Source organism: Pongo abelii, chromosome 7 (assembly GCF_028885655.2).
Source record: "Pongo abelii isolate AG06213 chromosome 7, NHGRI_mPonAbe1-v2.0_pri, whole genome shotgun sequence".
Lineage (NCBI taxonomy): Eukaryota > Metazoa > Chordata > Mammalia > Primates > Hominidae > Pongo > Pongo abelii.
In genome coordinates, this window is record NC_071992.2 from 120,986,433 (window position 1) to 121,002,717 (window position 16,285).

Sequence of the window (16,285 nt, forward strand, 5' to 3'; positions counted from 1 at the left end):
CTCATACTTATTTTTTGTTGTGAAAACATTTAAGATCTCTCTCAGCAATTTTCAAGTATATAATACATGATTATTAGCTATAGTCACCATATTGTACAATAGATCTCTTGAACTTGTTTCTCCTGTCTAACTGAATTTTTTATCCTTTGATCAAAGCCTGTCCTTCCCCCACTTCCTCCTCCCTCAGCCCTTGGTAACTACCATTCTACTCTCTGCATCTATGAGTTTGACTTTTTTAGATTTTAGGTATATGTGAGATCGCGAAATACTTTAAAGACTCTAAGACAGTGTAGATTATTCTAATTTACCATATATATACGGTAAATATATATATATTTTACAATCAGGATAAGAGTAAATTTTTTCACAATGTACTTACTCTTTGGGAGAAAATATGTTCTCTTTCATATGAGAAGATGAATCTACTGGCCAATCTTATTTTTTAAGAGGTTACCGAGTATAAAACATGCATGCTGCACCATGTTAAGTACATATAGAGATGAAGAAGGCAAAGTTCTCAAGGAGTTTTAGAAAATTCGTGAAATAGTCTCCCTGGTGCTTTTTCTCTCTTTGGTCCCTAAGGTTTGTTTTTCACCCAGGACTATCTTTCTTGGGGAGAATTAAATACTTCTTATTTGGACCGAACTCAGAATGAGTGAGATGACACAGGTAGGGGCCTGCTCTAGGAATTCATCTATCCTCCTGTGGTGGCCATAGACCACAGTGTCTGCAGAACAAAGACGAAGGCAACAAACAAGTCAGCAAAGCAGTTGGCTTCCTCTAGGTCAAATGGGTAAGCAACAAGGGGGAAATTTACAGCAGGGAATTCAGGACCAGGGGGACACATCACAATCCAAGAGAGCAGATAATGCATTGAGATTAACTGGGCTCCAGTTTCCAATCCCATCAGAGTCTAGTCCTGAGCAGTGGAAAACGGCAAATTTGGTCTCCAGAACTAGTAACTGGTTTGCTAAAAAGTTTTCTAAGAAAGGAACTTAAAAACAGGGAGAAACCCAGGTATGAATGGGACCAAGGTTGGTGCTAAACTTGGTGATTAGATGACAGCCTTCCCAAAATCATAGTTAGCAGCTTCTCATATCCATCTACTCATGATAAGGGATTCTAAAGACAGTGATAGGGTTGAATTTGTGTGTTACTGGATTAGCTTTCTGTTGTTCTAATGCTGTATATCAAATCACATCAAATCTAAGAGACTTATAAAAATAAGCACTTATTATTGCTAGTGTGTTTATGGTTCTGTTAGGCAGGCAGGCTTTGGCTGATTGCATCTGAGCTTATTAGTTTGCGGTCAGCTGGCAGGAGCTGGCTGGGATGGCTAGTCAAGGATGGCCTTGTGCGGCTAGCTGATAGGGTGATAGGGGTTACTGGGATGCACGTCTCACATCATCCAGCAGCTTAGCTCAGCCTTATTCTTATGGCACTAGATTGGGTTCCAGTAGAACAAGCAGAAGCATGCATGGGTTTTTGAGACCTAGGCTCAGAACTGGCATGCTGTTGCTTCTCCTTCATTCTACTAGCCAAAGTCATAAGGACAGCTGAGACAGATTCTACCTCATGATGGGAGAAGAAGTAAAGTTGCATTCCAAAGGGGATGGATATAGGGAAGAGTGAGGAATTGTGGCCATTTTGCAATCTACCACATTTGGGGCCCTGAACTTCAACTGTTAGGAAGAAGCAATATGTAGTCTAGAAACCAGGTGGGGCCAGGTGGGTTTCTAGCTCTTCTCCTATTTCCAGCTATAAAAATGCTTCTCCTTTCAATGTTGTTCTCAGCTTGTTGATGAGGGATAAGCATATGACTATAGTAACTCTCCTTAGAGCATGAATAACTAGTCACCTGTTTAACAATCTAGTACTTCTAAAACAATTTTAATCGCAGTACCTTACATGCAGTTTCTTCTTCTGTAAAAGGTGGATAATTATAATACTTACCTCATATGATTTTCATGAGGATTAAATAAGCTAAGAAAAACACGCAGAATGGCATCTTGCATAAAATGAGTGATCAGCAGGTGTTAGGTGCTGCTGTTATTGTTTTATCATCAGTTTCATTATCATTATTATTTGTTCTAGTTTACCTAAATAAAATGAGATGGTTGCAGACAATGCAGAATATTAAGGAGTATGGGGCTTTAAAAACTGAAACAACCTTCTCCTTCACATAAGGACAGTTTTGAGGAAGACAATCATTTTGAATCTTTTTTTTTTTCTGGTAAGGGTGATAAATGTGTGCCAACTGGCTATACTTTCTGAGGAACACAGCTTGAAAATCATTGCTGTAAGAGACCAAGGATCACAAACTCAAATGTCCATGAGGCCTGACTGGTAACACCAATCAGCAAAGCCAGTAGGGTGTAATTCAATAGAGAGGTGGGTGCTGTGGCGAATTGGAGCACCATCTATACATAAGAAAGCTAATCTTAGATAGAATCGGCCTTGACTGGTGATAGAAGGAAAAAAGAGGCTATTCCTTGTGATCACAGCTTTTTCAGAAGGTAATAATACTGGTTGGAAGGATAGAAAATAAACATGATTCTGCTGGGCACGGTGGCTCATGCCTGTAATCCCAGCACTTTGGGAGGCCGAGGTAGATGGATCACTTGAGGTCAGGAGTTCAAGACCAGCCTGGCCAACATATAGTGAAACCCCAGCTCTACTAAAAATACAAAAAATAAAAAATAAAAATAAATAAAGCTAGGCATGGTGGTGGACACGTGTAATACCAGCTACTTGGGAGACTGAGGCGGGAGAATCGCCTGAACCAGGGATGCAGAGGTTGCAGTGAGCTGAGATTGCACCACTGCACTCCAGCCTGGGCAACAGCACAACTTTGTCTCAAAAAATAAAATTAAAATAAACATGATTCAATAGTGAGAGAAGATTATGGAAGCTCTTGAAATTGAGACGTAGTAGGGAAATTTAGATTTAACACAGTGGAAAAGACGACTTTTAAAAAATTTAGCTCCATTTAATAAAAAATAATTTAAAAATAGTATAAACCATGAAAGTATAAATATTGTTAGGAAAGTATAAGTGTAACCAGGAAAGTATAAGTATTACCAATGAAAGTATAAGTACTGCCAGGAAAGCTTGAGCTTGCTACTGAAAAGCTGAGGCCAGAGGTAAAGACTATGGATTTGGGGGAATGAATATTCTTTGAAGGTGTAAGATACTGGCCTGAGGTGCTGAGAAGCAGTAGTGCTAGGAATTTTGTATGCATGACTATAGGGCTCTTTAGAATTGTGCCACAGTACAGCATCATGCAATAGAATTGAAGTTGTTCTTTGCAATAACGAATGCCAGTAATAAAGAATGAACCTGAGACATGTGCATTTCAGCGTATGTGTGTGGACAGAGCTAAAAGGTTTAACATCACCTACAGATATTGCTGGAAATTCTGTGTGCAGATTATTGTCCTTATGTGGTAAATCTAGAGTATATTTGCAGATATTTCTATAGCTTGAAAGCTTGGTTTTCATTGGGGTGTGTCATCTTCCTATTGCAAACACGTTGAGTACTAATGCACTCTGGCTCTATTTTATGATGATAGTCTCTCCCAGAACCATCATCTACTAATTTTGTTTGAAAAGTGTAAGCCACATCCTACCTCTCTGATTGGTAGATTTCTTCCCACCTTCCTAATGAATCTCCTTGGAGTTCTTCATTTTCCCCTGTAGGTGATGCTCTTGAGTTCATCTTATTCCTTCTCCATTTAGTGGCACTTGGCAGTGGTTCCAGGTAGCATGTTTATATTTTCTAACATGCCCACCTTTAGCCACAGGAGATACATTTTTTCCCCTCCAAATGCTGATTCTGCCCATAAAGGTACTGAGCCTTTCTTCATCTATGCCTTCATCAATCCCTGTCTCTAAAATGCGCTGACCATTTTCAGATGCCCAGGTTTACCTTGCTGGGTTTATAGTAGCAGTTCCATAGTCAAGTTACAGCTCAGTCTCTTGAGTTGACCAAGAATGCAGATTATAGAGAGAGGCTGACCTCAGAGGTATGTCTTCTTTGGACTCGATGTATTCCCAGAGAGAGGTATTTCTGGTCTGCTGAAGGGGTCAATGCTTTCTTCTGACCTGGAAGCTAAGGTTGAAGTAAACTTCTAAAACTTCACACTGGGACTCCGCCCTAGAACTCTCTCACCTAAGAAGAATTGGCTCAGATTCTTCTCCAGAAAATGGGCTTTGAAGACAGCTCTGTCAGCTGCTTCAGGAATACTGACCTGTGTTTAGTCTGAGCAGAATTCTGTCATAGGCCAGTAATTTTACTTCTATATGCCTCAATTTCTTTCTTCCTAGAATAATGGGTTCACACTAGGTGATTAGAAGTGTCTTTCAGCACTAAGACTCTAATCCATGTTAATTGATAGGGAACCATGGTGGGTTCTTGAGTAATCTAAATTATTGTGAAGATATATGAGCCACATTGAGCTACTCTTCTTCAAACAATTTTTAGTAGATCAAAACCTCATTGCTCTTCTGAACCTTCCTATCATATGCCTGCTTGTTCATAGTTCCCATTTTTATAGAGAAAGCAGATGAATAAAGAGCAAGTGGAAAGTGGAAGAAAAATAATAGCCACCCAAATGGGAAAAGCTGGTTTGGTATATCAGTCCATCCCTCCAGATAGACTGTATTAGAAGGTTATGTGAGGATAGAAAAAAGATGTGTTAGATAAACTGAATTTTTAAATAAATTAGGATAAAGAATTCTGACACATCCATTTCAGGAGAGAGACTGTACTGCTAATGGGATTAGAAATCTGCCAAATTCTTTGATTTTTAACTTTATGCATTCATCCTCATGCAAGAAATGGCCTTTCATTCCATCTGGAGAGGACGGACTGATGTCCAAAAGCTCCCTTTCTTTTGGACAGTGCTGAAGTCGGCACTGCCAATGTTTGTCTGCATGACTATCCTTTTGTATGCTTTCTTTGCTGACTGAGTCTTATTAGCTGATATTTTCTTTTTCAGATATGTTTGTTTATTCGAACAGGATGCAGTCCAGTCTTGCTGACTTGTGAGTCATTTTTTGTTTCTTGCATGGCTTTGTACATCTCTGCTTTTCTCCATTGTAGGTTGATATTACTCTTGATTTCTCAATGAGAAATCTTTTTCCCTCTCCTAATACACGGAAAGTGAAAACGTCACTGAATTCCCAAGTAATGAGAAACACACAGATACTTTCATTTTTATTCTTGGCATGATTTGCACACAAACTTGCATGAAGAAATTGGGATATATTTCAAAGTTATGTTCTATGTCCATAAAGTGTTGTGGGACTTTATTAGAATCACAATCTATGAAGCTCTCTTTTCTCAGCTATTATGACAACAATTTTTTAAAAATTAAGAACCAGCCTTTTACCTCTAGCATTACTTATTTAACTTTGCTGTCTGACCATTAGCTCTAGGAGAACATGTATTTATTTTATCTACAGATCTTTGGGGCATCAAAGTCACAATGGTATACTGTTGAAAACAATATTTAAATATAATCTAACCCAAAGCTCACTCCTCCCCATTACCCTTCCTCTCACTTCTCACCCTACCTCTTGGTAAAATGGCATGCAACTTCTCCAGAAGTATGTATATAGCTACATAGCCTTGTGTTAAAATATTATTTCACTTTCAAACAAACCATTTTACAGTTGTTATTTAATGAGAATTTTTGGAATATTTTTTGAGGAAAATGTCATAGCTTGCTTAAGGAACTGTTTCAAATATTTAGCACTCAACACTCTCCATATCTTCTTTAAATCTAAATTGACCTTTATCTAGGTCTCTGTCCCAATAGAGGATTGACTTGCCATCAGCAAGTCAAAATTTCACTTTAGCAGAAGTCATAAGCTTCCCTGAATTTACCCAGATGATGGTTTGCTATTTTTGTAAGAGAACACTGCCATTTTGCCAAAAGTCTTCTGTCTTGCAGGAATTGGCTGCCAGTACTGATTTCTTGGGCTGCAAATAGGGCAACAGCTGTGCCTCCCATACCAGGCTGTGGGTACAAGGTTGCCAAAGAGGCATTGTTCTAAAAACTGAAATACTCTGATAGTCAGCTCAGCCATCCCTGTAAACTTGTGTTTTTATCTCTTGGACTTCTGAAAAAATTAGGATCAAACATAGATATTATTTGATTTTATGTAACTTTTGTTAAGTCCCTGAAGTTCACTAGTTTGAATTCTAGTTAATACAATAGGCAATGATGATGTAGTAGATGGAAAGCAACTCTAAGTGAAGAATGAGGAGACCTGGGGTTTGGTCCTTGCTCTGTCTTGCTGGACCTATTGAGAATTTGGTCTTACCATGTATAAAATGAGGCTGTTGTAAAAGGTGATATTTAAGGTCTTTTGGTTCTAAGATTATCTGTGAGCATTTACCTCTGTATTAGTCAGGGTTCTCTAAAGGGACAGAACTAATAGGATATATGTATATATGAAGGGGAGATTATTAGGAGTATTGACTCACATGATCACAAGGTGAAGTGCCACAATAGGCCAACTACAAGCTGAGGAACAAGGAAGCCAGTCCAAGTCCCCAAACCTCGAAAGTAGGGAAGCCGACAGTGCAGCCTTCAGTCTGTGGCCGAAGGCCCGAGAGCCCCTGGCAAATCACTGGTGTAAGTACAAGAGTCCAAAAGCTGAAGAACTTGGAGTCTGATGTTCAAGGGCAGGAAGCATCCAGCATGGGAGAAAAATGAAGGCTGGAAGACTCAGCAAGTGTGCTCTTCCGTCTTCTCCTGCCTGCTTTATTCTAGTCGTCCTGGCAACTGATTAGATGGTGCCCACCCAGGCTGAAGATGGGTCTACCTCTCCCAGTCCACCAACTCAAATGTTAGTCACCTTTGGAAACTCCCTCACAGACACACCCAGGAGCAACACTTGCATCCTTCAATCCAATCAAGTTCACCCTTGATATTACCCATCACAACCTCTAATCTTAGAAAAGGACAATCTTTCTGATTTGTTTTCTTTGGGCTATGAAATGTTTAGAGTACATTTTTGATAAGCCAATAAACATATTTTACAGATTTCCAGGTCTAATGGATTACACGAAAAGATCAAACATTGTTAGAGGAATTTCCAATCACATTTTAACTTGCCATTCATTCAGACATTATTCGGAAAACAATCGTAAGCTCCATGTGGGGAATCTTCTTCCAACTGAGGGATCTGCCTCCTTGTAGTGGAGCCTCCATATTCTCTCTCTCTCTCTCTCTGTCTCTGTCTCTGTTAATTCCAATATCTGTTCTCTAGTTTAGGGAGATAAATTCTTAGGGTCCCAGTGAACATTCTTGTTACATAATTAGCTATTTAGAGGGTCATTTGAGGATTTTATTTAGTAGTTCACAATGTGTTTGTGAATTCCATATGAAAACTCAAACTAAGTATATGTCTTTTACGAAGGAATAGATCCCTCATATTCTTTTGAGTCAAAGTATCTCAAATAGGCTTCCTTTCCTCACTGAGCTGTGTGTTTCTGCCTAAAAATGGTGTCTTTCCCAAGCCGCTTTTACATCCTCAAATTTAAGCAGCAAAGTCATAATCTTTCTCCAGTGCCAATGGTTGTTCTTTCTAGTTATGTGAATTTTGTTTTAGCATGCAGCAGCCTAAATCATTTATTTGTTCTGCAGGAGAGAAGAAGAAAAGTGTAGAGCTTAAAAAATTATTTTCAAAAACCGATATGTTTTTTTGATTATATAACATTTTTTGCTTACTCAAGCTAAAGGAATATGGAAAATAATAATTAGCCCATAGTAAAGCTGCTTGAGGGCCTTTTGAAGAGTTAAATTGTGGTATTATTTATAGACAAAAAGGTAATATTTTCTGTGTTTTCTCGCCTCAATTTGTCTTGTTGCTTTAACACATTACATGTTATAATGTAATCTATGAGATAGAAACAATACCAGGAGTCCTAATTAAATTAAAAGTAATTACCAGTTGTACAGATAGGGCTTTCAATTGAGCAGCAGGAAGTTGATATTTTGTCATCCCCAGTTTATCTCCATGCACCGAGCACCATTCTTTGTACCAGTTATTAATGGCATTTTCTCAACGGTCATGAAGAGTGTGGGAAATAGGGAACAAGAAAGAACAAAAGGAAGAGAGGAATTAGAGGAGGCTCAGAGCAAGACAAAGACAGAGAGGAATCTTTCTGATGCTCTTCTTCAACTAAGATCCAGAGAGATTTTTCATACATTGAGGGACTTATTGCTGTCCTTCACTCACCTATGAAAGAAATATTTGCCCTGCCCATATTAGTAGCATATCCTAATTTTTTTCTGACTACGAGCAGAATTTTAAAAAGAGAACCACACACATTCTGTGCTCAAGGTTTGGTTTATGATGTGACAGATTTTCCATTTTCAGAAGGAAAAAAATAGTTCCAGCTCCCAACAGGAATTTAATTTGAGAGAGGGAGGGAAATGGCAATATATAAAGATTTCCTACTGTCCAATTTCTTATTCTGCTTTTCAACTGGGCATCTTTTAACAGTTGGAAGCAATGCCATTCTCCCAAGAAGAAACAGTGCAGGCTTTTTAGGAACATGTTCAGAGCGATGTCCATTTGATTGACCGTTATCTACCTGGCATGCTGCTGCTACAAATATGAGCAATTATTGGGAAAGCAGTCAAATTAAATTTTCATAACTGTAAAACTGCATTTTACCTTAGGGGCACAGCTTCCTGCCTATTTCTACAATCTATTTGCTATGCTTTATATTAAATCTAAACAAATGAATGTTTACCAACATTAATATTTGAACAGCATGCCAGTCTGTGCCCTCTCTCCCAACAACTTTCTCATCTTTCTAGGAATGTTCTACAGGGAGTTTAACTTTTCTAATATAATGTGGATGTTTTGGATAGGCTTTACTTAATGGGTTCTTTCCTGTCCACCCAAGTATACCTTTGGTTCATTCTTGCCTTTAATAATCAAGCAAAACCAACAAATGGCTTAAATGAAATCAAGTTTTTTTTTTTTAAGATCATTTTCACCAAGGTTTTAAAGCCTGATGACTTCAATAGGTCCAACCAATGTACAGATGACACATGTTGTACATGGCAGGTGGGACAGTGTGTTCCTTTCCCATACTTAGGGCCAAAATTGCTAACTGATTATGGCACAGTGCATCATGGAGAACAGATATTGGCTCTTGGCAGCCATTCGAATTGATTTGAGTTGACACATAAGGCGAAACCGATCTTGCTTTCCCTGGTGTAAATGGTTTTATCTTTGTGTTCTTGCTGCCCTGCCTGGCATCTTGCTCTGTCACTCCGTCTTCGGCCCAGCCTCACCTGGGCTTACTCCTCCCTGTATCACATGAGCCTGCTGTTCCCACTTTCACCTGTCCTTCCGATCTAGTTCGAGTCCCATCTTTCTCATGAAACATGATGTTTTTCTAGATTTCTCTGGATCACGTCGACCTGCCTTCTCTGATGATTATACCCTTGTCACTAGAGTGACCATATGTCTTGGTTATTTTGGACAGCCCAAGATTTGCCTGCTGTCTTGGACTCCTGGCTGGCTAGTCCACCTCTGTCTCTTAAAAGTGTCCCAGAGTATACAATATATGACATGGTCTCCTTATTCATAGCCTGTAACTTATATTTGCCTTTTAATAACCTGTCATCTTATATGAATCTAATTGTTTTAAGTGAACATTCCCCACTGGCTGAACTATGGAGGGCTTCTCTTTTATCCTCCCTCTGGAACTAGGTTAGGAACAAAGAAAATACCTCATAAATCAATGATGTTTGAATACCTGACATATCTTCGTGACGATTTCTTTAACTTTTTAAATCTTAAGACTTTGTGCTAAAGGTATATCAAAAGTGAATGCCACGCTGATCACCAAGGGAAAGAGTTTTTGAAATATCCATTAATATTCTCAATCTTAAACACTTATGCAGACTCAAACGGCTTTAGTAAGTGGAAAGAAAGAAACATAAAAAGTGATTCATACCTTCACCATAGTAAAATTTGGGCAGTTGTGGACTGAACATCTGTGTTTCTCAAGGGACTCAATCCTATGGTTTCAGGCAGTGAAAGACATTTTTGAATCCTTTCCAATGGCTTCCCACCTGTTTTGGCCACATAGAACTGTGCTAGGCAAATAATCAACAGCATTTTTTTTTTTATCTCTCTCTGTGCTGAGTGTTACACTAGGTGCTTTGGGGAAGGATGCCAGAAGGTGTATATATGGTACATTGATATGGCTGCATACTCTATTCTCACTCTCAACTTATTCTCAAAAGTCTTATTTCTCAGGAGAACAGCTGGATGAGCTGTTTCTTCCTTCAGCAAAGTGATGCCAAATATTGGTTTCTGAAACTGGTCCCCTGATACCTGCCTTTGTTTCCTGAGAGACCCAGGCTTCAACCACCTAGGATGGACCACAATACACCTGCCTGCTTCACTGGTTAAGTTGCCAGTAGATGCTCAGGATTTTTCAGTGTGATAGTCAGTAAATAAAGTTTTAAAAACAATTGAATACCTATTTCAGCATTATTTTCTTAATTAGACCTTTTGGGGAAAGTATTGAATCCTGATTTGCGAAATAATATTGAATTTTACATTATTTAAATCCTGAATTAATAATGTATAGTTTACATTAAACTGTAAAATGGAGACAATTCATATGTACTTCAGATTATTCTATAGGAATTTTAGCTTCTAATTTTGTTTAATCAGTCATTTATTTAACAAATATTTGAATACCTCTTATTTGGCAAATTTTATGCCAATTGCTGGGGATACAAGTAGTAAAGATGACAGTCAGGTTAGCTGATGCAATGGAAGTGAAATATGGTATGGGGGAACTATATTACATAGTAATTTTTTACTTTTAATTACAGTAGCACACTTCTAATTCATTAAGCATTTATGAGATATCTACTCTCTGAAATCATGCACAGTGCTGCAGACACTGTGGAAGGAGTGTACTATGGTTCTTGCCTTCTAGACCATCACAATGTGGTCTCTGATTGAAACATTTTTAAAATTATTCTTAAAGCAGACATGGTGACAATAAATAAAGTGCTAGGAGAGTTGGAGGAAAGAGAGGAAAACTGTAAAAGAGAGTGAGAGTAAGAGAGAGAGGGGTTATAAAGGAAAGAATTTGAGAGAGCTTCTTGAAAGACGATGGGTTGGAGTTGAAACTAAAATAACATATTGAGAAAAGGGGTAGAGAAGAAGAGGGGGAGATGGCAAGACCTTTCTGAAAGATTAACCTGGCTAGCCATATGCAGAAAACTGGAACTGGACCCCTTCCTTAAACCTTATACAAAAATTAAGATGGATTAAATACTTAAATATAAAACCCCAAACCATAAAAACACCAGAAGAAAACCTAGGCAGTACCATTCAGGACATAGGGATGGGAAAAGACTTCATGATAAAAACTCCAAAAGGAATTGCAACAAAAGCCAAAATTGACAAATGGGATCTAATTAAACTAAAGGGCTTCTGCACAGCAAAAGAAACTATCATCAGAGTGAACATGCAACCTACAGAATAGGAGAAAATTTTTGCAGTCTACCCTTCTGACAAAGGTCTAATATCCAGAATTTACAAGGAACTTAAACATATTTACAAGAAAAAAACCCCATCAAAAAGTGGGCAAAGGATATGAACAGACATTTCTCAAAAGAAGACATTTATGCAGCCAACAAACATAGGAAAAAAAAACTTCAACATCCCTGATTATTAGAGAAATGCAAATAAAATCACAATGGGATACCATCTCATGCCAGTCAGAATGGCGATTATTAAAAAGTCAAGAAACAATAGAAGCTGGTGAAGCTGTGCAGAAATAGGAACACTTTTACGTTGTTGGTGGGAATGTAAATTAGTTCAACCATTGTGGAAGACAGTATGGCGATTCCTCAAGGATCTAGAATGAGAAATACCATTTGACCCAGCAATCCCATTACTGGGTTGATGCCCAAAGGAATATAAATCAGTCTATAAAGACACATGCACACGTATGTTTATTGCAGTACTATTTACAATAGCAAAGTCATGGAACCAACCCAAATGCCCATCAGTGATAGACTGGATAAAGAAAATGTGGCACATGCACACCATGGAATACTATGTAGCTATAAAAAGGAATGAGATCATGTCCTTTGCAGGGACATGGATGAAGCTGGAAGCCATTATCCTTAGCAAACTAACACAGGAACAGAAAACCAAACACTGCATGTTCTCACTCATAAGTGGGAGTTGAACAATGAGAACACATGGACACAGGGAGGGGAATAACATACACCAGGGCCTGTTGGGGAGTCGGGGGCGAGGGGAGGGAACTTAGAGGACGAGTCAATAGGTGCAGCAATCCACCATGGCACATGTATACCTATGTAACAAACCTGCATGTTCTGCACTTGTATCCTGAAACTTAAAGTGAAATTTAAAATAAATATACAAACAAACAAACAAACTGGATGGTAAGGTAAGCAAGTAAAGTCATTTTCTAAGAATAGTGAGAAAAATTGCTCTAGATTGAGAATTAAATCTAGACATGTAAGTAAAGCCTGTGTTATTAAGGAATTTAAATGACAGATTGAGGAAGCAGGACATTATGGAGCATGTAAAGGAGGCCAACTAAAAGCTTTCCAGCAGGGAGTGACATTGGTTTGATGTTTCAGAAAATAATGTGGGTGGCAATACTCATATGTATTGGAATAGACAGAGACTGGAGATCAGTTAGGCAGCAACTGTAATTGTTTGGGTGAGAGGTAATGAGTACAGCTAGGGTAGGGGAAGTGAGAACTGAAAGGAGGGATGGAGGGTAGAGAGTGAATTGATACAAAACCAATAGAGCTTTCTGACCACTTAGAGGATAGAAGTAGGGAGATCATTATTTGTGAGTGAACTGACAGGGATGCTTGAAGGTGCTAATACTGATATTCTATGAGTGAGTCACAGATTGGATTTTGCATGTAGCAAGTTTTCGATGGCTTTTAGCTGGGCTGTTTTAGTCAGCATCACAATAGTAATGAATTGATGACAAAGTAGAAAAGAGGAAGTTGCATTTATGAGTAGAGTCAACCCAACTTGTCAATTATGGAGCTAAAAATTGCCCAAAAAATAGAAGAAACAGATTTATTTTTTATTTACTTAGGACCAAATGGATGGTTTTCTTTTCTTTTTTTTTTTTTTTGCTGCAAAGGAAGATTATAAAAAGATTTTCTTATTTTAATGATAAGAATAAAAACTAACCTTTATTGAGCACTTCATAGGTACCAGGGACTGTTGCAGGTGGGCTTATATGTACAATGAGAATGTCGATCATATAGATCATACAGGATTGGTAATTATAAAATATCAGTAGCAGCTTCATTTTCTGTTATAAATACAAAAAAGATTAAATCCTGATGTCTAATATGTATTATGTTGTTTGTCCTATATTTGTTTGAATACCTATCATGCAGAAATTCTGATGCTGAAACAGAAAATGTGATAAAATATTCTGCAATTTCTAGCTGGCTACTTGGCTCTTCTGAGCCCTTAGCTTCAAGGATTTTTCAAAATATATATATTTTTTCTGCACCACAGCTCAGAGTTGCTAAATCCAGAAATTGAAACATTCTGAGAACCAAATCATTTCAGGGTGAATCAAAGCTCTTGGAACATTGCCCTAGGATTTTGAAGATAGTATTTAATAGTGAAAAATGTTCCATATTTTTAAGGAAATCCCAATTATGGAAGCTGCCCTGTTTGCATCCCCAGCAATGCAAGGTGTCTGACACAGGGTGTCTTGGCCCAGCTTTCACTCATATGCGAAGTTCTGGCCCCTTAGGCTGGTGACTGTTTCCAACTCCATCTTAAAATCTAGAAATAGGCACCTTCTTTATTCTGTTGTAACAAGCTTCTCTCCCAGCTGCCATTTTAGTGCTAGCAACTGTGGGACAGTTTTGAGTGGGAGTTTCTCTCCCTGGTCAAACCCCGCCACTATCTTGCCTGTGTTTTTACTTGTTTGTGCTCTGCAGAACTGGTGATGGGCCCAGAGATGGTGAAAGAGACCGAACATTGACAAGTCTTAAGACTGAGAGGCATGAGTTATGGAGGCTGACATAATATGATGTTACTAATTGTGTCACTTGAGAGCAAGTTATTTAATGCTTTTGTACCTTAGTTTTCTCATATAAAGAGAAAATAAAATGAGAGTAATAAAACCTACATCCCAGGGCAATTTTGGGAATCACACAAACAGAGCATATTGTATGTGGTTAATACATGGGAGCTGCTGTTATTATTATTCATAGTAATAATAATAATAAAGTAGAATGAAAACAAAAGTGAAGCAAGAATGATGAGGAGCCATGGAGTAAAGGCCATTAGCTGGAATACATCACAATTCAAAAGATAACTCTTACAACCTCTGAAACATGATGGAGAAACTTGACTGTTATTCCACAGGGACTTTGCCTCTAATAAGCAGGAATCCAAGGTGGAGTGAAGCTGCATTAACTTGTAATATTTTCTCTCTCCTCTTCTCCTTTAAGTTCAACTCATTTTTCATAGGCTACCTGAGCTGCCCTTTTCTATGATGCTGTCACCACTGACTTTTTCTAATCATGACCTCCTTTTGTGTTGCATTAAGGCAATACATTACATATTGCCTGGTAATGTTCTCTGATTGCTTTTTGGAGGTATGGCTTCCAAATGAGATTGGGATTTCCCTGAATATAGGCAACTTGCCTTATACTCCTCATCTATGCACCACAGGACCTTATATAGCTCAGTACACTGAGAAGAGCTAAACCAAATACCATAATGAGATACAAAGAGTAATAGCCTTAAGTTTCTTGTTTTAAACTTTTTTCAAAGTATTTATTTTTATGCTTTATTTTTCATGGCAAAACTAGTACATATGTGCTGTACAAAATTGGAAATTTACAGAAGAACACAAAATCAAAATAACTTATATTAAACAGAGCTATGTATTGTTACATCATTTGAATTACTCTGAATACATATTAAGCTTTGAGCTCTTGTGGGGTGAGAACCCTTCCCATATGCTATGTGGGATTCTTAGTGTTAAGTTTCTTATACCATATAAAACCTTTTGGGGAACAGGTACATTTTTCTTCAATAGATAGTATAGGTTGGTGCAAAAGTAATTGCAGTTTTTGCCATTGAATGTAATACCAAAAACTGCAGTTACTTTTGCACCAAACTAATAAATTTTCCCTCAAAGATGGAGGGAGTATGTGCTTTTTCCTTGTTAATTTTCCACATGTGACCTCATTTTCCTCTCTGGTTCATACAAATTCATAGATCCTTGACTTAGGTGGAGTCTTTAAGATCATTTTATTTAAGTTTCACATTTGAACTATGGGGACATTGTTAGCCCAGAGGCTGCAGTGATAATAATCAAGTGAGGTTTAGTGCCCAAGACTCAGGCCTTCTGGGCCAGGGTCCATGGCTCCTCATCCTTCTTAATGGAGAATGATACCCTTCAGCTGACCATCTGCATGTACTGTGCCTGTGACCTTCTCTTATTTTTCCCCTATTGAAATCATTCAAGAAATTCCCATTTTACAGAGGTGAAATGTATGTCCAAAAAGGGATTTCTAACTGGACTAAATTAAAGTTTGCTAGGGTTCTGTGGAGGCATTTCCACTAAGTCTTCGTATTTCTTTGTGAAATTAATTCTATTTTACATTTTTAAACTTGAGTACATGGACACATATGTGTCTGCATATACCTGTATGTATGTGTGTGTGTGTGTTTGTGTATATATATATATGAGAAGTATATATATATATACTTATATGTAAGTATACTTATATATAAGTATACATATATGTATACATATAAGTATATATATATTTCTCTCATATATATATATGCAAACATACATTTGTATAATCTTTCTGATCAACAACACTCATCGTTATCCTCCACAGCTGTTTGTTCTAGTGTAACCAAAGATTGTGTCAGAAAGCAATCAGTATAAATATTGTCACTTAGGTCAGAATAGATTATTGTAAGGCCAGGGGAGGTTTGATTGGTAAAACCGAGAGTAAAAAGCATTGAAATGAAAGGAAAAACTTAAGCAAATAATTTTCACAATCTCCACTCTTAATTTGACTATCCTAGTATCATCTCTTCATCCTTTTATCCCATGTCCTCTCCTCTCTTATATTAGTTATCTGCTATTACGTAACAGACCATTTCAAAACTTAATTTAACACAACAAACATTTATTATCTCAGTTTATGAGGGTCAGGAATCTGAGAGGCTTACCT